Source organism: Aquarana catesbeiana, linkage group LG01 (genome assembly GCF_042186555.1).
Source record: "Aquarana catesbeiana isolate 2022-GZ linkage group LG01, ASM4218655v1, whole genome shotgun sequence".
Taxonomy (NCBI): domain Eukaryota; kingdom Metazoa; phylum Chordata; class Amphibia; order Anura; family Ranidae; genus Aquarana; species Aquarana catesbeiana.
Window position 1 is genome coordinate 582,673,263 of NC_133324.1, and position 21,749 is coordinate 582,695,011.

The 21,749-nt window shown below is 39.8% G+C and overlaps 1 protein-coding gene across 1 annotated transcript in view; it reads left to right on the forward strand.

Annotated features, from left to right (window-relative positions):
- The window catches only part of LOC141107162 (heterogeneous nuclear ribonucleoprotein D0-like), a 27,232-nt gene extending 26,850 nt beyond the window's left edge, over positions 1 to 382 (forward strand). Inside the window, 1 exon segment of the mRNA XM_073597912.1 lies at positions 47 to 382. The gene's annotated coding sequence lies outside the window, so the exon portion shown is untranslated.
- Positions 383 to 21,749: the final 21,367 nt, after the last annotated feature.

The following is a 21,749-nucleotide window of genomic DNA, read 5'->3' on the forward strand; positions in this document are numbered from 1 at the left end:
TTAAAGGATGTCAAAATAACTATAAATCTCTCTTGTTTTTCTTTAGGTGGACAAACAGTATTTTCTGGGTTGAAGATTCATTTGAGGTGGCTCATTCTGCATGCATATAGCAGTGCATCTTTATATATTTTTGCCCCCTCCCCCCTCCTTTTTGTGTTTTTATTTAATTTTTAATGAGCCTTCTAAACAGGAAGTAGCTTTCCTAATTTCTTGAATTTAACTAGTCTTATTTTATGATGGCTTTGCTTACTCAGTTGTGTTCACATTATTTCACCAGCATGGAAGATAAAAACATGTGTTTAAAAGCCTTGTATGCCCACATCATGATGTAGCTTGACCCCATTTTCTTCATAATTAAAATTTCCTTTACTTTTGTAAAATACGTTGTGTGTTGGTGTTTGTTATTTTTATTTTTGACACCAGGGAGATGCGCAGTCTAATGCATTTAAATGCCAAAGGGTTTCCCATATGTAATTATAGCTGGCTTATCCTTGTGTAATCATACATGAGATTACTAGTGGTTTAAAAAAAAAGTCAGCAGCTACAAATACTGTAGCTGCTGACTTTTAATATAAGGACACTTGCTTGACCTGGAATCCAGCGATGTTGGCACCCCAGCCAATGTTTCCATTTACTCTCTGGTGCTGCCACCAAGATCTCGCTGTGGTGAGGTTTCCTGGAAGTGGGGATGGGTACCTGCTGTAATGGAAATTTGTAAGTTCTGTATATAATTGTATTGTATTTTGTATGTATTGCACACTGCCCTCACTGTGCACACAGCACTAATAATGTTTTCAGTAAATGTTTACATTCTTTCGAGTCCTGATTAGAATTAGCCTGCCTATGTAACGCCCCTTGTTACCATAAACCTACAATTGTAATATTAATGTGATACCTACGTAATCATGTGCATAAAAACCTTCAATTGCGTCATAATAAGGCAGAACAGTAATTTGGAAAGATGCTGAGCGTATCTTTTGTGTCTGTTCCCTACTGCAGTAGATATTATTAATTTGGAACCACTAATCAATATGAGGATAGGAGTTGCCTATCATCAATTTAACCGAGTCATGCATGGCGAGCTTTGCCTTAGGAGGGGATTCCAGGTGACCCTGAGTATCCGAAACGAGGAGCTTGAGACGATCCGGGAATTTCTGATAATCAGCCGGCTGAGGTAAGCCTTTTGCTTACATTTGAGTTATCAGACTTCCTTGATCGGTAAGGTATTTTCGGGACAAAGGGTACCTATTTTACTCCCCTTAATCGAACTGTATTGATTGGTGGTTATATGTTATGTTGTCCCTGTCTATTGTCCATCGGAGTGTTATAGATAAGAAAGGGAAGAATAGTGCTGTTCACAGGTATATGTAGTAAATCTGAAAACCAGGTACCAGACACCCCTCCCATGTGGGGGGGCAGATAAGCTGAGCTTCCCTCTTGGGTGGAACTCTGCTTTAAGAACTAACTTTTTTTTTTTTTTTTTTTTTATTTGTTGGTGTGTGTGTGTGTGTGTGTGTATTTTCTAGCTATGAGGTAGGACAGGGTGCCTCCCCTTCCTCTGTAGCAGTCCGACTTAGGCTAGCAAGGAGACAGCTGACCCTTGTCTTGGATCCAAGCATTTACCCCCATGTTAAGCTACACAACGATTATCACAGCATACCTTAACAAATTTTGCACACTTGGGCTCCATTCACACTAGCGCGTTTTTTGATGCATTTTGCAGAAATGCATGGGAATTTTTTAACATGGGTTCCTATGGAACATGTTCACATCAATGCCTTTTTGTTTCTCTGCATTTTTGGAAAGGGTCAGGGACTTTTTTTCATGCAAAATGCAGCGTTTTGCATGTAATAGAATTCAATGGACAAGCATCAAAAACGCAAGTTATTTAATTTTTTTAAGACTGTAAAAAAAACTGTAAAAAAAAAAAAAAAACGCAAATCGCGGCAAAAACGCTGCTCAAAAACGTGGCAAGCATGAAAAAAAAACCTCCAGAAACGCTCAAAAGCAACATGCATAGGTGTGAATCGAGCCTTAGAAGGTATGTGAGTAAGCATGACTGTGTGAAATGTTTCAAGGCATCCCGTGATAATTTGAGTTTACATACAAATTAAACTATACAACATGTTTCTAATTTTCTCCCTTTTGATTTGTGAAATCTACCATTTGAAAGCACTTTTTATAATTGACAAATGCAAAAAAATAGGAGGTGATACGTAGCCGTAACACACTCCCTGTCGTGAGTTAACAACACTGTTCAGTATGGGAGAGGCAGGTTTACCGTGTGAAAGTAAATATGGGGGGGGGGGGACAAATGCAACATCCACATCTAAGTACAGGTACACTGTAATACTGTTAATTTTTTGTTCTTGTATTTGGATATGCTTTAACGTTGATGGTTTTTGGATCCCTTTTTGTTATGGACCCTTTTTTTTTTTTTTTTTTCTGCACTCCTAATAGAGCTGCATGATTCTGGCCAAAATGAGAATCACAATTTTTTTGCTTAGAATAAAAATTACGATTCTCTCACAATTCTCGTGACGTAAAATCTTTCACATTTATACAAAAAAAAATTGGGCTAACTTTGTGTGTGGGTGTGTGTTGCGTTTTTCTTTTTTTTCCAAAAATTGCATTTAAAGACCGCTGCGCAAATACAATGTGACATAAAATATTGCAACAACCACCATTTTATTCTGTAGGGTCTCTAATAAAAGAAATATATGTTTGGAGGTTCTAAGTCATTTTCTAGCAAAAAAAAAAATTTAACTTGAAACCAACAAATGTCAAAAAAAGGTTTAGTGTTTAAGTGGTTAAACTTCATTTACACACAAAGTCTAGTCCATTGACAAATTGTTACAATGTTTATCCTTAAGTTAAACTGCTAAAGAATGTTGTGAGTCTTGGCAGATTGCCCGTTTCTTTTTTCTTCCTTTCTTTTGATGGCTGTGGTTTCAGAAGAGCAGAGAGAATTCTTTGCATAGCAAGAATCCTGAAACACCTACCAAGTTCGTAACGGAAAAAATTGCAATAACGATTCTTGATGATTAATCCTGCAGCTCTAACTCCTAACCTGGCCATACACACAGTGAACTTCTATGGATTGATCATGATTGGCCCTGTCAGCCCCACCTGCATTATCAGTAGCCTAAGGCTGGGTTCACACTTGTACGACAAACATTGGGAGCTCATGTCGTATGACGTGTGAAAATCCAATGTGTCCCTATGAGAGCCATCTTAACTGGTCCGACTTTGAAAATGCTCCCTGCACTACTTTGACCCGACTTTGATCCTAATTCAGCCCATTGAATAACACTAAAGTCGGATCTCTGTCATAACTGATCTGACTTTGGCATGCGACTTGTGCTCTGATAATCTTGAAGTGCCCCCCCCTCCCTGAACCGTACCAGGCCGCACGGCCTCAACATGGGGGGGGGTGCTTTGGGGCAGGGGGGCCCTGTGCCCCCCACCCTGAAGCACCTTGCCCCCATCTTGATGGGGACAAGGGCCTCTTCCTGACAACCCTGGCTTATCTGAATCTGGAAGCCCCCTTTGACAAGGGAGAAGAACTGGAGAGGGTTAGAAGACCTCAGCGGGGAAGAGCCGGAGAGGGCAAAATAAATCAGAAGCAACGCTGGAGTTGCCTTAATAAATTGTAATGTGTACTGCGTTTTTTTTTTTTTTTTTTTTTTTTTTTTTGTGTGGTTTTTTTGTGAATTGGTAGAGGTGGTACAATGTACCATCAAAACTTCACTTCCGCCCATAGCTCTTAAAGAGACTTTTTTAAATTACTTTTTTATTGCTTTTTAGTGTAAATATGAGATCTGAGGTTTTTTTGTTTTTTTTTTTTTACCACAGATCTCATATTTAAGAAGTCCTGTCATGCTTTCTTTCTATTACAAGGGATGTTTACATTCCTTGTAATAGGAATAAAAGTGACACAATTTTTTTTTTTTCTTTAAAAGAACAGTGTAAAAATAAAAGGTAAAATTTAAATTAAGAAGAAAAAAAAGTTTTTTTCCCGCTGAGCTTGCATCCAGAGGCGAACGCATATGAAAACTGTGTTCAAACCACACATGTGAGTTATCGCTGCGATCGTTAAAGTGAGAGCAATAATTCTAGCCCCCCTCTGTAACTCAAAACATGCAACCTGTAGCATTTTTTTTTTAAACGTCGCCTATGGAGATTTTTAAGTTTAAAAGTCTCCATTAAACAAGTGGGCGCAATTTTGAAGCGTGACATGTTTGGTATCAATTTACTCACCGTAACATTATCTTTCACAATGTAAAAAAAAAAAAATTGGGCTAACTTTACTGTTATCTCGTTTTTTAATTAAAAAAAGTGTTTTTTTTTTTTTCCCCAAAAAAGTGTACTTGTAAGACTGCTGCGTGTGACAAAGTATTGCAACGACCACCATTTTATTCTCTAGGGTGTTAGAAAAAATATATATAATGTTTGGGGGTTCTAATTGATTTTCTAGAAAAAAAAAAGTTTTTAACTTGTAAACACCAAATCACAGAAAGAGGCTTGGTCCTTAAGTGGTTAAATGTGCACACCCTCTTATAGCTGGGGATGTAGCTGTGTTCAGAATTGAGCAATCCAGACTAAAAGAGTGTTAACCCCTTCCCAATCAGCCGCAGCAGTTGTATTGTGGCAGGTTGGCTCCCCTGGGTGAAGTGACGTTACCTTATGTCGGTTCGCCTTTTGACCACTAGGGGGCATGCTACCAGAGCCGATGCGAGTGCCCGGCAGGCGCGATGACTGCCGGGCACCCGCGACCGCTTGTGTTTGAGCGAGAACCGGGATCTGTGTGTGCAAACGCACAGATCCCAGTTCTCTCAGGGGAGAGGAGATAGATCGTGTGTTCATACCAAGTATGAACACCAGTGTCTCTCTCCTAGTCAGTCCCATTTTCTCCCCCTCCACAGTTAGAACATGCCTAAGGAACACCGTTAACCCCTTGATTGTCCCCTAGTGTTAACCCCCTCTCTGCCAATGACATTTATACAGTAATCGGTGCATTTTTATAGCACTGATCTCTGTATAATTGTCACTGGTCCCAAAAATGTGTCAAGTGTCTGATCTGTCTGCCGCAATATCACAGTCCTGATAAAAATCGCTGATCACGGTATTAAAAAAAAAAAAAAATGATAAAAATGCCACAAATCTATCCCCTATTTTGTAGACGCTATAACTTTTGCGCAAACAATCGGTATACACTTATTACGATATTTTTGGTAAAAAGTAGAGGAATACATATCGATGTAAACTGAGATAAAAATTTGTTTTTGTAGTGGTGTTTTTTTTTTTTTTTAAATTGTCGCTCTTTTGTTAGTGCAAAAAATAAAAACCACAGAGGTGATCAAATATCACCAAAAGAAAGCTCTATTTGTGGGGGGAAAAAAAAAAGGATGCCAAGTTTGTTTGGGTACAGCATCGCACAATTGTCAGTTAAAGCGCCGTATGGATAATTTTTTTATTTATATATAAATAAAAGAGATGCCACTCTAGGAAGGGTGTCTGGAAATGTAGCTCTCAGAGTAGAAACAGCAAGTGCTGGCTAAGCATAGGTAATTGGATAAAGGGAAGATTCTGGACAGCTGCACTGAAAATCAAATGCCTTTATTAAAAAAAAGGGAGGTAATCAAACGTACAAGCCACAGCAAAGAACAGATCACAGGAGCTTAAACGTTTCACACTTTCAAAAGTGCTTATTCATAGCTAAAGAACCACAAACATTAACTGAATATATATATATATATATATATATATATATATATATATATATATATATATACACACACACACACACACACACACTGATATCTATTGAACATGTGACCCAAACCTGTGCATAAATTACTCTAATTAGAGTAAATTGATAGGTGAAGTGGGTTGATTAATGTATAACTAACATGGTTAAATGGGAGAGCACCACCAAGTATTCTAAAAGCAAAAATGGATTTGCATAAAAATAAATATATATATATGAAAATATATATGTTTGGAAAATGCTATCGGCTAAGAGCCAAAAACATTTGAAACATCCATTGAATATAATCAAAAAATGAAAAATACTTAATGTTGGATATTAAACCAAAGTGCATATGTGTTGAAATAAAAATACAAAAATATATTCATGTAAACATTAATATAAAGTAGAATGTGAAAATAAGGATATATATTATAAATATGAAAAAGGAGAAAGTCCCCCGTGTGGGGTTTTTTTTTAGCAGCAAAGAGGTGGAAAAAATACTACATATGATTGAAGATTAATTGGATTTTTATTAATGACATGATATCAAAACGTGATGATAAAATAGGGACTGTGGTACAGGAGATATAAAAGCAATAATACAGGCAAGAACACAATTTGCACGATTAACAAGCGCTAAAAAAAGTTGCTGTTGAGTGAATACTGATGCGTTTTGACCCCACCGGGTCATCAGAGGATTAATAAGCTGTAGAAATATTTATACATATATTGAAATTCATGGACATAACCACAAGATGAAATGCTATATATTGAACACTTTGTCTATATAGTTACCAATCACACTGTATTGTGCGATACCTCCTGAAACAGAGGTCCTCTGATCTCCCCCCTCCACTTGATCCCACTGGAAGTCTCCGGTCAGCCGGAACACCAGCGATGCAAGCCCACCAATTCATGCGTGGCTTACGAGGAGTCATTGTAGAATAATCCCAAATGCCTGGGAGGGTTGCGGAGACAGGCACCTGCGGTCAAGGCATCAAATGGTAATGCTATAAGTGTGTTGTATTTAACGTAAATAAAAGGTATTACATAATTTCAATACCGAAGTATTGGGAGTAATAGGTGGGCAGCTAAATCCTATATGGTGTGTGTTGTTTAAAGTTAGAAAATAATTTTATATTTTTATATTATATTGATTACAGCCGACAGCGTATAGATGTTATAGTAATCAATGAGTGAATTAATGTAATAGTATCTATAAATGTAAAAATTTAACTAAATTGGGGAATCTGGAGGTAATGCTGTGTTTTAACGAATTAAAAAATGTTGGTTGATAAAGGTTTACAGGTGTGATAATTTGGGAAGGAAAAAAAAAAGGGGGATAATGGGGGGAAGGGAAAATACAGTGGGTCATGACGTGTGAGGGATGGAGGAGGAGAGAAGGGGAAGGGAAGTAAGTGGGGGAAAAAAGGGGAGGAAAAGGAAGGGGAAAAAAATTAAAATTTTTTTATTGGAGAGAGTGATTGTGGTGGTAGTGAGGAAGAGAAAGTGAAGTGTATATGATGTGTGGATACAAGAAAAAATGGAATAAAAAAACTTGTGTGAGATGGCAAAAAAGTGAATGGATGAGTGCAGTGCAAACTAAAACAAAATACATGGGGAAGTGTGTGACGAGGAATGTGGAATTAATTAGTGATTATATTATGGTGATGTAGGCAGTGCAGCCAATTCTGGAATATCAAACAATATAAATCAAAAGAATAATAATGAAATGAAAGGCAATGCAATGAACATCAAACATGTCAGGATCATGTATGTTCAAATAACCTGAAGGGACCCGTGTTTCTATTATAAATAGAAACATGAACTACCGTGAAAATAACATGAAAAAAGGTGAAAAAATGTGAAGTGGAATGATGTAACTATAAACAAACATCCGTGTCCATATAAACGTGTATCTCCAGATAAGGAACAATAAGCATAAACATTCATGTGTGTGAATATATAACAAAAAACTACGTATGAAAATATGAGAGCATGAGAATGCCAATGACCACACATCTACAGAGACATATGTTAAACAAAGAATGCAAATACATTCAAGAAGTTATCTTGTATCTATAGCCTATATATAAATATGAAAACTTATCAGAAACTAATCAGAAAATGATTACTACATATAAAATTCTTATACTGTTTCATACATGATTAAATGTACATAAACAGACATATCATTACTAAAACCTTGAATTTAAAACATTAGATATTATAAACAAATATATGCACTAGATTTAAATGTGTCTCCTTGTATATTTATCTAAGTGTCCGTTTTTTTGTTTTTTTTTTTTAGCTCAAAAGTTTTTTCACATAAAAATATATTGAGGTCACTACACCTCCGAAGCCATGGTATGATCATATGTGTACTTGAAATGGTCAATTATAGAAAGACTCTGAGAAAAACGAGGCAGAACTGGATGTTATACTCACTAAGGCTCGATTCACACCTATGCATGTTGCTTTTGAGCGTTTCTGCGGTGTTTTTTGTGGTGCTTGCTGCGTTTTTGAGTAGCGTTTTTGCTGCGTTTTGCTTTTTTTTTTTTTATATAGAGTATACAGTCTAAAAAAAAAACGCTAAAAATGCAAAACGCTGCAAAAACGCTGTACTTGCGTTTTTGATGCTGGTCCATTGAATTCTATTACATGTAAAACGCTGCATTTTGCATGAAAAAAAGTCCCTGACCCTTTCCAAAAATGCAGAGGCACAAAAATGCATTGATGTGAACATGTTCCATAGGAACCCATGTTAAAAAATTCCCATGCATTTCTGCAAAATGCATCAAGAAACGCATTAGTGTGAATGGAGCCTAAGAAATGTATGTTGCTATACTAAGAAATATAGCATATTAACATCTACCTCAGACAAAATTGTATGAAAAATTGGATAAAAAAAAAAATTGCATAAAGACAAAAAAACCAAAAATAATACCAGTAACGTGCATGAAAATTGCACGCATATTACATGGGAACCCACAAACAACCAAAAGTTATAAAATCCTGTTATATATGAACAATATTGTAAACGGCAAACTGATGGGGAAAAAGGAGGAAGAAAAGCAGCATCTCCGTTTTCCGTGTCTTGTCCAAAAGGAAAGACAGGAAGACGTAAAGCAGGATTAGAGGCATGAGGATAAATACTATGAACACTATAAACATATGTGTGATATACTTAAACATGCCCTCATGTGTCCAAATGAAACTGCATCCTAAAGCTGTCTACGAAACTGGTACACATATTGAAGGGCATATCAATATCAATGTTGAGCCAGCACACATCCATATGTAGAGAGGAGAAGAAATTTTAAACCCCTTAGAAATATAAAAAAACACAACAAATTGGTATGTCAAGGGTGATCTCACCGATAGATGGAATAAACAAAACTATTATATGGACATGTGGTGACAAGGACAAAAATGGATATAGACCCTGGAGAGAAATGGACAATTGTGAGGCTAAAAGCGTACCAAGGATATAGGAGTGGAAAAAGATTCTTCTAAATAACTCCATCAATCATAATAGTGGGAAACGTCCCACTCAAAATTTAACCCTATAGGAATTCTGGTATGTAACATGAATATCCAGAACACTTCGTGTTTGCAAAGTGTTGTGAACCTGTCTCCTCCTCTCCTTGGACGTCACTATCCTTTCAACACCTTGTATGGAGAGGCTTGTGACATCCTTGTGGTGAACAAGGTTCCAGTGTCTAGCTACATTTGTGGATTTGTTTTTTTTCAGTATCATACAGGTGATCATATAACCTATCTTTTACCCGGCATGTGGTGCAACCCACATATTGAATGTGGCACAAGTCGCAGATAATCACGTTAAAAACTTTGTATTGCAGTTGATAAATGATGTGATATCAAAAGTTTTACCCGTAGCACTCGAACATACACCTTGGCCTTTCTTAATGTAGCGACAATAGTCGCAACCCTTCATACCGCATTTATAGTTTCCTTTGAAATGCAGCTAATTTGAACCCGAGTGTTCACTAGTAAATAAACTCTGTGAAAGAGACCCCCCCCTAAGGTAGGTGTCCTACGAGACACTGTCTTGATACCCCTTTAGAGGATTTCACTGTGCATACAGAACGGGCAAATATTTTTTGACTGTGCTGCTGATTTTGTCAAACTCGGTGCTAAATGGTGTTGAAAAAATGGGAATGTTGTCCCTACACAAAGAGTACTTATTGGCATTTTTCAACTTGTTTTCAGTTAACAAGGATACCCTAGGAATTCTATTGGCTGCCGAAAAGGCTTTATTTATAGTTTTGATGGGATAGCCTCTGTCTTTAAATCTATGGGCCATGTTGATAGCCTCTCCGTTTAAGTCATCCAGTATACTACACAGATGCTTCAACCTAAGAAACTGGCCGAACGGTACACCCCCGATGGTGTGTCCTGGGTGTGTAGAATCGGCTCTCAGCAGCACATTGCCAGCCGTTGGCTTTCTGTACAGTCCGGTGTGTGTGTATGTATGTATGTGTATATATATATATATATAATTTGAAATCTTCTAGGTCAAGTAGCAGGTTCACATTTCAGAACATACATATTTCTAGCAAGTGTAAGCCTAGACTTCAAGAAAATTTTAAAGTGATGAATCAGTAATTCTGCTGCTGATCCGACCCAATGCCTTTTATTTTATAAAATATTTTTTTTTGTAGAAATTCTTTTTTTGAGAAGCAGTCTCCAACATATCAAGACATAATAGAATGAAATACACTGTACAGCACACAATATAATAACAAGCTTCTCATAATCAGGTAAGCAATACAGGAAAACAAATAAAATTGCTAGAAGGAAGGCAAAGGAGGATACTGCAAGGATTTTTGTTAAAAAGGGTAGAACAATAGTTACATAGTAGGCAAGGTTGAAAAAAGACACAAGTCCATCAAGTTCAACCTATGTGTGTGATTTTATGTCAGTATTACATTGTATATCTCTGTATGTTGTGGTCATTCAGGTGCTTATCTACCACTGTGTGTGGAAGAGAATTTCACATCCTTACCACTCTTACAGTAAAGAACCCTCTACTCAGTTTAAAGTAAAACGCTTTTCTTCTAATTTTAGTAAATGGCCACGTGTCTTATTAAATTCCCTTTCGCTGAAAAGTTTTAGCCCTAGTGTGGGGTTACCAGTACGATATTTGTACATTGAAATCATATCCTTCCTCAAGTTTCTCTTCTCCAGAGAGAATAAGTTCAGTGCTCGTAATCTTTCCTCATAACCAATGTCCTCCAGTCCCTTTCTTAGTTTTGTTGCTGTCAGAAACCATGAATCAGACCGAGACAGAAGTACAGTTAAATCACACTTGTTTAATAATAATAATAAAAAAATGGTAAACAGAGTAAACGTAGTCAAAACATAGCAAAGTTCAGGAACCGGAACTGATAGTCAGACAAGCCAAAACGTCAGGGAGCCAGATATCAGTGTAGTAGAACAGCAAGCAGGATCTGGAGCCAGAAGGAACATTAGCCAAGCGAGTCTTTAACAGGAGCACAGGAGAGCGTCTCTAGAGATGTGACCAAGGCGAAGGCAGAGAAGATCTGGACTGGACAGCTTAAGTAACCAGGACTGTTGAGCAGGATGTCAACAGGTGAGTCACTGTGGAGAGATAGGAGCTGGAAATTAGCCGACAGCTGAACGGCCAACTCAGAGAAGGAAGGGTTGAGCCCAGCCCTGACAGTACCCCCTCCTCAACGACCCCCCCCTCTTTGGAGGGCCACCAAGCTTGAGGGGAAAATGTCTATGGAAATCACGGAGGAGGACAGGGGCATGTACATCCAAGGATGAGACCCAAGAGCGTACCTCCGGACTGTACCATTTCCAATGCACCAGATACTGTATGCGCCCACGGAACCTACAGTAGTCAACAATGGACTGTACTTCATACTCCTCATGGTTCTCAACCCGTACAGAGTGAGGATGTGGCACTGAGGTGGTAAAGCAGTTGCAGACCAAAGGTTTTAATAAGGAGACATGAAATACATTTGAGATAGGCATATTAGAAGGAAGGTCTAACGCGTAAGCCAATGGGTTAATTCTGTGGAGAATACGGAAAGGCCCAATAAACCGAGGAGCGAACTTCAGAGAGGAAACATGAAGTTGGAGGTTGCTTGTGAGATGACAGCCAGACCCTGTCCCCAACCTGGTAGGAAGGCGCAGGCAGGCATCTGTGGTCAGCATGGAGTTTGTACCTATCATGTCGCAAAGCCTCCTGGACTCGTGCCCAAGTGGAACGAAGACCACAGAGATGCTCCTTTAACCACTTGCCGACCGCCTAACGTAGATATACGTCGGCAGAGTGGCACGGGCAGGCAGAATCACGTATATATACGTGATCTGCCTCCCGCGGGCGGGGGGTCCGATCGGACCCCCCCCCGGTGCCAGCGGCGGTCGGCATCTGACTGGGAGAGTCGGGAGGCGAGGGGGAGACCATCCGATCGTGGCCCCCCCCCTCGCGATCGCTCCCAGCCAATGGGAATCCTCCTCTGCCTGTGTGTAGTTTCACACAGGCAGAGGATGTGATGTCATCTCTCCTCGGTCTGGCAGTTTCCGTCCAGCGCCGAGGAGAGAAGACATGTAAGTGCACACAACACAAACACACACAGTAGAACATGCCAGGCATACCTTACACCCCCGATCCCCCCCCGATCGCCCCCCGATCCCCCCCCAATCACCCCCCCCCTGTCACAAACTGACATTAGCAGTATTTTTTTTTTTTTTTTTTTTTTTTTTCTGATTACTGCATAGTGTCAGTTTGTGACAGTTACAGTGTTAGGGCAGTGAGTGTTAGGCCCCCTTTAGGTCTAGGATACCCCCCTAACCCCCCCTAATAAAGTTTTAACCCCTTGATCACCCCCTGTCACCAGTGTCACTAAGCGATCATTTTTCTGATCGCTGTATTAGTGTCGCTGGTGACGCTAGTTAGTGAGGTAAATATTTAGGTTTGCCGTCAGCGTTTTATAGCGACAGGGACCCCCATATACTACCTAATAAATGTTTTAACCCCTTGATTGCCCCCTAGTTAACCCTTTCACCACTGATCACCGTATAACTGTTACGGGTGACGCTGGTTAGTTCGTTTATTTTTTATAGTGTCAGGGCACCCGCCGTTTATTACCGAATAAAAGTTTAGCCCCCTGATCGCCCGGCGGTGATATGCGTCGCCCCAGGCAGCGTCAGATTAGCGCCAGTACCGCTAACACCCACGCACGCAGCATACGCCTCCCTTAGTGGTATAGTATCTGTACGGATCAATATCTGATCCGATCAGATCTATACTAGCGTCCCCAGCAGTTTAGGGTTCCCAAAAACGCAGTGTTAGCGGGATCAGCCCAGATACCTGCTAGCACCTGCGTTTTGCCCCTCCGCCCGGCCCAGCCCAGCCCACCCAAGTGCAGTATCGATCGATCACTGTCACTTACAAAACACTAAACGCATAACTGCAGCGTTCGCAGAGTCAGGCCTGATCCCTGCGATCGCTAACAGTTTTTTTGGTAGCGTTTTGGTGAACTGGCAAGCACCAGCCCCAAGCAGTGTCAGGTTAGCGCCAGTACCGCTAACACCCACGCACGCAGCATACGCCTCCCTTAGTGGTATAGTATCTGATCGGATCAATATCTGATCCGATCAGATCTATACTAGCGTCCCCAGCAGTTTAGGGTTCCCACAAACGCAGTGTTAGCGGGATCAGCCCAGATACCTGCTAGCACCTGCGTTTTGCCCCTCCGCCCGGCCCAGCCCAGCCCACCCAAGTGCAGTATCGATCGATCACTGACACTTACAAAACACTAAACGCATAACTGCAGCGTTCGCAGAGTCAGGCCTGATCCCTGCGATCGCTAACAGTTTTTTTGGTAGCGTTTTGGTGAACTGGCAAGCACCAGCGGCCTAGTACACCCCGGTCGTAGTCAAACCAGCACTGCAGTAACACTTGGTGACGTGGCGAGTCCCATAAGTGCAGTTCAAGCTGGTGAGGTGGCAAGCACAAATAGTGTCCCGCTGCCACCAAGAAGACAAACACAGACCCGTCATGCCCATAGTGCCCTTCCTGCTGCATTCGCCAATCCTAATTGGGAACCCACCGCTTCTGCAGCGCCCGTACTTCCCCCATTCACATCCCCAACCAAATGCAGTCGGCTGCATGAGAGGCATTTTCTTTATGTCCTCCCGAGTACCCCTACCCAACGAACCCCCAAAAAAGATGTCGTGTCTGCAGCAAGCGCGGATATAGGCGTGACACCCTCTATTATTGTCCCTCCTGTCCTGACAATCCTGGTCTTTGCATTGGTGAATGTTTTGAACGCTACCATTCACTAGTTGAGTATTAGCGTAGGGTACAGCATTGCACAGACTAGGCACACTTTCACAGGGTCTCCCAAGATGCCATCGCATTTTGAGAGACCCGAACCTGGAACCGGTTACAGTTATAAAAGTTAGTTACAAAAAAAAGTGTAAAAAAAAAAAAAAAAAAAAAACACATACAAAAATATAAAATAAAAAAAAATAGTTGTCGTTTTATTGTTCTCTCTCTCTCTCTATTCTCTCTCTATTGTTCTGTTTTTTTTTTACTGTATTCTATTCTGCAATGTTTTATTGTTATTATGTTTTATCATGTTTGCTTTTCAGGTATGCAATTTTTTATACCTTACCGTTTACTGTGCTTTATTGTTAACCATTTTTTTGTCTTCAGGTACGCCATTCACGACTTTGAGTGGTTATACCAGAATGATGCCTGCAGGTTTAGGTATCATCTTGGTATCATTCTTTTCAGCCAGCGGTCGGCTTTCATGTAAAAGCAATCCTAGCGGCTAATTAGCCTCTAGACTGCTTTTACAAGCAGTGGGAGGGAATGCCCCTCCCCCCCAACGTCTTCCGTGTTTTTCTCTGGCTCTCCTGTCTCAACAGGGAACCTGAAAATGCAGCCGGTGATTCAGCCAGCTGACCATAGAGCTGATCAGAGACCAGAGTGGCTCCAAACATCTCTATGGCCTAAGAAACCGGAAGCTACGAGCATTTTATGACTTAGATTTCGCCGGATGTAAACAGCGCCATTGGGAAATTGGGAAAGCATTTTATCACACCGATCTTGGTGTGGTCAGATGCTTTGAGGGCAGAGGAGAAATCTAGGGTCTAATAGACCCCAATTTTTGCAAAAAAGAGTACCTGTCACTACCTATTGCTATGATAGGGGATATTTACATTCCCTGAGATAACAATAAAAATGATTAAAAAAAAAAAAAATGAAAGGAACAGTTTAAAAATAAGATAAAAAAATAATAATAATAAAGAAAAAAAAAAAAAAAAAAAAAAAAAGCACCCCTGTCCCCCCTGCTCTCGCGCTAAGGCGAACGCAAGCGTCGGTCTGGCGTCAAATGTAAACAGCAATTGCACCATGCATGTGAGGTATCGCCGCGAAGGTCAGATCGAGGGCAGTAAGTTTAGCAGTAGACCTCCTCTGTAAATCTAAAGTGGTAACCTGTAAAGGCTTTTAAAGGCTTTTAAAAATGTATTTAGTTTGTCGCCACTGCACGTTTGTGCGCAATTTTAAAGCATGTCATGTTTGGTATCCATGTACTCGGCCTAAGATCATCTTTTTTATTTCATCAAACATTTGGGCAATATAGTGTGTTTTAGTGCATTAAAATGTAAAAAAGTGTGTTTTTTCCCCAAAAAATGCGTTTGAAAAATCGCTGCGCAAATACTGTGTGAAAAAAAAAAATGAAACACCCACCATTTTAATCTGTAGGGCATTTGCTTTAAAAAAAATATATAATGTTTGGGGGTTCAAAGTAATTTTCTTGCAAAAAAAAATTATTTTTTTATGTAAACAATAAGTGTCAGAAAGGGCTTTGTCTTCAAGTGGTTAGAAGTGTGGGTGATGTGTGACATAAGCTTCTAGATGTTGTGCATAAAATGCCAGGACAGTTCAAAACCCCCCCAAATGACCCCATTTTGGAAAGTAGACACCCCAAGCTATTTGCTGAGAGTCATGTTGAGTCCATGGAATAATTTATATTGTGACACAAGTTGCGGGAAAGAGACAATTTTTTATTTTTTTTATTTTTTTTTGCGCAAAGTTGTCACTAAATGATATATTGCTCAAACATGCCATGGGAATATGTGAAATTACACCCCAAAATACATTCTGCTGCTTCTCCTGAGTATGGGGATACCACATGTGTGAGACTTTTTGGGAGCCTAGCCGCGTACGGGACCCCGAAAACCAAGCACCGCCTTCAGGCTTTCTAAGGCCGTAAATTTTTGATTTCACTCTTCACTGCCTATCACAGTTTCGGAGGCCATGGAATGCCCAGGTGGCAAAAAAACCCCCCAAATGACCCCATTTTGGAAAGTAGACACCCCAAGCTATTTGATGAGAGGTATAGTGAGTATTTTGCAGACCTCACTTTTTGTCACAAAGTTTTGAAAATTGAAAAAAGAAAAAAAAAAAAATTTTTTTCTCGTCTTTCTTTATTTTCAAAAACAAATGAGAGCTGCAAAATACTCACCATGCCTCTCAGCAAATAGCTTGGGGTGTCTACTTTCCAAAATGGGGTCATTTGGGGGGGTTTTATGTCATCTGGGCATTTTATGGCCTTCAAAACTGTGATAGGTAGTGAGGAGTAAAATCAAAAATGTACGCCCTTAGAAATCCTGAAGGCAGTGATTGGTTTTCGGGGCCCCGTACGCGGCTAGGCTCCCAAAAAGTCCCACACATGTGGTATCCCCATACTCAGGAGAAGCAGCTAAATGTATTTTGGGGTGCAATTCCACATATGCCCATGGCCTGTGTGAGCAATATATCATTTAGTGACAACTTTTTGTAATTTTTTTTTTTTTTTTTTTTTTTTGTCATTGTTCAATCACTTGGGACAAAAAAAATGAATATTCAATGGGCTCAACATGCCTCTCAGCAATTTCCTTGGGGTGTCTACTTTCCAAAATGGGGTCATTTGTGGGGGTTTTGTACTGCCCTGCCATTTTAGCACCTCAAGAAACGACATAGGCAGTCATAAATTAAAGGCTGTGTAAATTCCAGAAAATGTACCCTAGTTTGTAGACGCTATAACTTTTGCGCAAACCAATAAATATACACTTATTGACATTTTTTTTACCAAAGACATGTGGCCGAATACATTTTGGCCTAAATGTATGACTAAAATTGAGTTTATTGGATTTTTTTTAGAACAAAAAGTAGAAAATATCATTTTTTTTCAAAATTTTCGGTCTTTTTCCGTGTATAGCGCAAAAAATAAAAACGGCAGAGGTGATCAAATACTATCAAAAGAAAGCTCTATTTGTGGGAAGAAAAGGACGCAAATTTCGTTTGGGTACAGCATTGCATGACCGCGCAATTAGCAGTTAAAGCGACGCAGTGCCGAATTGTAAAAAGTGCTCTGGTCAGGAAGGGGGTAAAACCTTCCGGGGCTGAAGTGGTTAACGCAGGAATACTCTACGGAACAAATGAGTTAGGCAACATGGAAGGTTGGAAACCATAGTTCACCATAAACGGGGACAAGCGGGAAGCAGAATTCAAGGCGCTATTGTGAGCAAACTCCTCCCACGGTAAGAAGTCTGACCAGTTGTTCTGATGGTCAGAAATATAGCAATGTAGGAAGTGCTCCAAGGACTGGGTGGCTTATTCTGCAGTCCCATCAGACTGTGGGTGATACTTAGAGGAGAAAGCAAGCTGAATTCCCAACTGTGCACAAAAGGCTTGCCAGAACCTAGACACAAACTGACTACCCTTGTCTGAGATGATCCCCTTGGGTTGCCCATGTAAGCAAAAGATCTCCCGAGTAAAAATGGAAGCCAATTCCTTAGAAGTGGGCAACTTCTTAAGTGGAATACAATGAGACATTTTCGAGAACCGGTCAACCACCATAGGGATAACTATGTTGCCCTGGGAGTTGGGTAACTCCACAGTGAAATCCATAGACAGGTGGGTCCAGGGCCTCTCTCCATTGGGTATGGGTTGTAGGAGGCCCATTGGAAGGTGTCGTGGAATCTTACTCTGAGCACACATGGAACAGGCAGCTACGAAGGCGGTTACATCAGCGCATAGACTAGGCCATCAGAATTGTTGGGAAATGGCCCAAAAGAGTTGATTCTTCCCAGGGTGGCCAGCTGCCTTGGGGGAACGGCAAGTCTGGAGCACGGCAGTATGGAGACTCTCCGGGACAAAGCAGCGGTCACAAGGTTTCTCAGGAGGAGCATGGGCCTGAGCAGCAAGAATTTTGTTACCCAAAGGAGAAGTGAAAAAAATATATAATCTAAATAATTCAACTCGCGCTGATGGTGTAGAAAATGGGTGATAAAGAATGAATGTAGCTGCTATACACAAAGTGCTAAACACTTGACCACAGTGACAAAATATATAAATACAGCGCTCACAGAGACCCATAATAGGTGACAAAAAAATATAGTCCATATAAAAAAATGTGTTTCACAACTAAATACAGTCCATATAAAAAAAAAAAAAAAAGGCGCTTTATAACTAATGTGCGAAATCGCAGGGAATGCGCTCACAGAGACCCATAGTAGGTGACAAAAACATACAGTCCATATAAAACTAAAAAGGTGCTTCACAACTAATGTACGAAATTGCAGGGAATGCTACACATCTGGTGTGCAAAAAGTGCAGAGAAAAATGTTGCAGAAAAATATTTTCAGGCGTACCAAGGCACCCCCACATGTGTCCCCACTCACCAAATCACAATGACACCCAGCTTTTCAGTCTGGGAGCCAATAAGGCTTAGAACGATATCCAGAGAATGACACAGGATGGCAGGTTCACTGATGAGATGATAAACAATCCTTTAACGTAAATGCTCAGCCATACAAAACGGGTACCCAAAAAGGAAGAAAAAACGGGGACCAATAGTGAAGTATGCTAAGAAAGAAAATTTATTGCGCTAAAAAGGTATACTTACAAACGTAAGTTAAAAACAGGCATTGAAATTGTAAGAAGATGCAGCAAACACCATTGTGGGCGTTCCTACGAGACCGGAAGTGATGTCAGTGCTGGAAGTGAGTCACGTCAATGCATTTCGCCCTCCCACAGGGCGTCATCAAAGGACCTAACATCGGATTGGAACTGACTGCCTTAAGTCACAAAAGTGAGAAGTACACACCCCTTCCTCCACCAATCAGATAGGAACAGCGGCCATTTTGTTGGTTAGGAAAACATGTTGCCCCCATGGATAGAGCACACTCCATAAGTGGGACTAAACCGCCATGACATTGGTTGGATAAACCTCAACATAATTAGACATCAGTTCCGGTGTCGTGGGAACAAATAAAAAACATATAAACATTCCAATGCTTTAATATGCAAATAAAAACCACAGAAGAAAAAAGAATAAAATAAAAATGAAAATAAATACAAATAAAAATTAAAAAAATAAAAAATAAAATAAAAGAACCCCATAAAAATAAATATAAATATGGAAATAAAAATAAGAATAAAAATAAAAAAATGAAAATAAAAATGAAAAAATAAAAAATAAAAAAATAAAAATAAAAAATAGAAATGAGAAAAGAAGAAAAAAAAAAAGAAAAATAGAATAAAATTAGTACGATACATACAAGCCTGACCAGACCAATAAATATAATTCAAAATTGGACAGGAAACAATTAAGATCTAGTTCAATGTTCAACCCCATAGGGTTCATCGTACTCAAATGATGAATCCACTGAGTTTCATTGCGAGAGATGGCTCTCTTGAGATTGCCCCCTCCCCAATGGGCTTCAACTCAATCAATACCACAAAAAGTGAGACTACTGGGATCCCTACCATGGAATAACCTGAAGTGGTTAGACAAGCTGTGGTGTTTGAAACCCTTTTTTATCCGGTTGACATGTTCACGTAAACGAACCCCCAAAGCTCTGGTGGTCCTACCCACGTACTGTAGTCCACAAGGACAGAACAGGAGGTACGTGACGTGGGTGGTCCCACATGTGATGAACTTATTGATCTTAAGTGACTCACCAGAGAAGTGGGATGTGAACTCAAACGTCTTCCTTACTCTGTTCTACACATTACACACCTCCCACAGCTGAAAAAAACAACTTGGTCCAAAAAGGTGACAGTCTTCTTGGGGGGATCAACTGCATGAGGTGCCAACTTCAACCATAAAGTGGGAGGTTTCGTGTAGATAAACAACGGTTTATCAGGTAGGGATTTAGAAAGATCCTTGTCCTTCAACAATAAATGCCAATGTTTGCGAATAATTTTTTCTACTTGTCTATATTGCCGGGTAAAACCTGAAATCATGAAAGCGATTCCAAAATCTCTATCATTTGTCTCTTTTTTCTTGAAAAGATCATCTCTGTTCATATTCCTTACTGAGAGCAAGGTTTTATTCAGCTCTCGTTTGGTATAACCCTTTTTCTATTCAAAAAGGACCCTCGACTTTGAATCAAAATCTTCAATCCTGGCGCAATTGCGCCTAACTCTCATGAATTGGCTCTTGGGAATGGTATTTAGCCATCGAGGATGGTGACAACTCCCCAAGGGAATATATCCATTACGGTCAACTTCCTTAAGAAAGGTTTTGGTGGACAATTGATGATTATCCTTGAAAATAACAAGGTCAAGGAAGTCAATACTCAGATTGTCAGAAACTGCTGAGAAAGAAATGCCAAATTGGTTCTCACCAATTTCTGGCAAAAATTGTAAGAACGACTCTTGATCCTGCCCAAACAATGAAAATGTCATCGATATAACGCTTGTAAAACTTGAGCTGTGGTAAGTTGCCACCAAAAATGGCATCTTTTTTCCAGTGACTCATAAAAATATTTGCCACTGAGGGGGCATACTTGGCCAAGAAATACCAAGAAATCTTTTTGTTTATTTTTCATTTTGGTGTTATTCAATGCCCATACTGCCGCCTCAATGGCATGTTTCTGTTGGATGTTGGTTTATAGGGAGTCGACATCAATACTGGCCAGAAGATGCTCATCACTGACCTCAATCCCCTGCAATAATTGCATAAGATCCATGCTATCCTTCAGATAGGCTGGACAGCTCTGTGCCAACGGCTGTAGAAAACTTTAAAGGTATTCACCAATTCTGGCAAACAATGAATCCACCCCACTTACAATGGGTCTCCCAGGTGGTTTAGACAGATTCTTATGAATTTTGGGCAATTGGTAAATTACCGGCACTCTCGGAGCATCAGGTACTAAGTACCTAGCCTCTTTCTTAGTGACAATACCCTCGTCCTGGGCATAACAAGTGTTTGAGTTTGGCTTTAAATTTGTTAGTGGGGTTACCCCGCAATGTTTCATAGGTTTTCAGCATCATAAACAAGTTTATTGAGCTCAGCTAAATAATCAGATTTGTTAAGTATGACCAAACCCCCTCCTTTGTCAGCACTTCTGATCACAATCTGTTTATTTTTTTTCTAAAGATTTGAGCCCCCTTTCTACATCAGTTTTATGCCTACTATGTTTAATGGGCAAACGTTTAAGGTCCTGTTGGACCAGGGATCTAAACACTTCAGAAAAATGATTATTTGGATTTCTAGGGTTGAACACCAAATTATTTTTCAAATTGGTGTGACTGTAGTAAGGGACTTCCTGTCCTACTTGAGGTGAGATTTTGCTAAAATGTTTCTTAATATTGATTTTCCTCATGAATTTCTGAAAATCAATAAAAATATCAAAATTGCCTCCTCTGCAGCCTCTATAGTAAGAAATAAAAAAACAGGTGATTAAGTAGTACTAAAACAAAGCTCTATCTGTTTAAAAAAATATAAATTACATTTATTTGGGTTCAGTGTTGCATGACTGAGTAATTCCTATTCAAAGTCTGTTGGCTCCAAAAATTGAAAAATGGCCTGGGCTGGAAGGGAGGTGAAATAGTCTGGTCTTAATGAGGAAGATTTTTTTTAAATGCCGTTTGTTTTGACATAAAAAATACTTTTTCTCTTCTATTGAGGGACATAGGAAGTCATATATTGGCTTG